The following is a 1937-nucleotide window of genomic DNA, read 5'->3' as shown; positions in this document are numbered from 1 at the left end:
TGTAGAGATCCATCCATCATGGATCTTAGCAAGCTAGTGGGAGCTATAAGCGTCTTATGAGAAAAGATCAATTGTTTGATTTCTCATAAAGATGTAAATGAATCTTTTGTTTACTAGGTTTACAAAAGATTAGTGGGAGTTGATCATATTCCTAAATTTGAATATATATACATGATATATATTAATTTTGAAAATGAAAGGAATTCTTCATCGTTAAAGTTATGACTTTAAACATTCTATAATGATAGAATGTATATGGGAGACATAGTCTATATACATGGGATGGAAATCTATAATGATAGATTTCAAGATATAATTGGATTATATCAATCCCTAAAATAGACAAGAGATGCTAGGAAGTTTCTCATATGATGATAAACTTCAATTAGGATGACAATTCTAGTGAGACTAGGAAGTTGTTCTTCTCAAAGGGAATATACCCTTTGACTCCCAAAGAAATAATGCGTAAATAGAATCCTTTATGTATACGCAGAAAGGTGATTTATGTATTTCATATTGTATGAAAACATTGATATAAGTTGTACCTAGAATGGTACAAGATGATATCAGTGCAAGCCCAGGATCAGAACCATGACAACTGTCAAGTGAATCCTTAGGTATTTAAGAAATACTAAGGATGGATTCCTCAAGAATGAGGAAGAATTAGAGTAACGTAATGGAAGCGTAAATGTATTAGATTATGAATATAATCCATCATAGAATATCTCTTCATTATGAATGAAGTGATAATGAGATATCTCTTTATTATGACTAAAGAGATATTTGGGTGGAAACGTTAAAAGTAAATGACTTTAATGTGTTCCATCATGTATGCAAAATATATTGCCATATAGAAGCTTACAACATTGTTGTTTGGATGGGAAAGTTCATTCATGAAATCTCCATTCAGTTCCAACTAGAAAGTGTATGACACTAATGGGGCGATAGCTCAAGCCAGGGAATCAAGGTCTCATCAAGGTCCGAACTCAAATGAGAGACTGAACCACATGATTGAGAATCATGTATAATGGTGACGTCGTTATTCTCAAGGTTGCTTCTATGGATAACATATAGATATCCATTGTCTAGGCTTACTACTCAGCCATTTATGAAATGACTACAGAAGAGGTATCATCACTGATGACTAAGTTGATTGGCTCTAGTGCAAGTGGGAGATTGTTGGAAATGTGCCCTAAAACCAATCATATGATGATACTTTATGGACATTTCACATGTTAAACTAATCTAGTTTAATATTAAGGGCAAACATTATTGTTTGAGCCGTCTCATATAAATGTTATATGCTTAAACGATAAGTCCAAGGAATATGTGATTGGAAGAATGCGATCTAAAGAAGTTAGATTCATGAGACCATTCTTTCGTTGACACATCCTAAACGTTCCTGATCATAGGATTGTCAATTGGGCATTAACAGTTTGTTAAGATCAGTACGTGCTATGTCTTCTCTCAGGGAGAGTGACTAGTCTCAAGTCATTGGTGTGTGTGACATCAAGACAAGTACGTAGGTGCTCAATAGAGAATGAGTTCACTGAACACGATCAACATAGAGTTTTCATATTCATGTCACATGAGAACTCATGGTTGGGATAATGCAAATTAGTCTTTTGACATGAGGCATCACAGTTGTCTTGTGGTTAGGTCCTTAATCTTTGATTATGTCAAAGTCACTCCATTATGAGGGTGTCCATGGCATCGTTGGGGTTAAGCCACTTAGCCATGGAGGCAAGTGAATGCGCAACAAGGGATCTCTAACCTTCAAACTGTTTGAGGGAGAATACTCTATGATATGATTTAGAATCTCTGGCCAGAGTATGAATGAGATGTTGGAATGCGTTCCAGATCACATTCAAGGTAATCATATAAGTACAAGATTCACATTGGATAGTAGACATGAATAAACTATCAAACCAAACAAT

This window comes from the organism of the source record quoted next, unplaced genomic scaffold (genome assembly GCF_019419815.1).
Source record: "Pyrus x bretschneideri cultivar Hongxiangsu unplaced genomic scaffold, Pyrus_bretschneideri_v1 Contig104, whole genome shotgun sequence".
Taxonomy (NCBI): domain Eukaryota; kingdom Viridiplantae; phylum Streptophyta; class Magnoliopsida; order Rosales; family Rosaceae; genus Pyrus; species Pyrus x bretschneideri.
The sequence above is the reverse complement of the archived record's forward strand: the minus strand, read 5'-3'. Positions refer to the sequence as shown.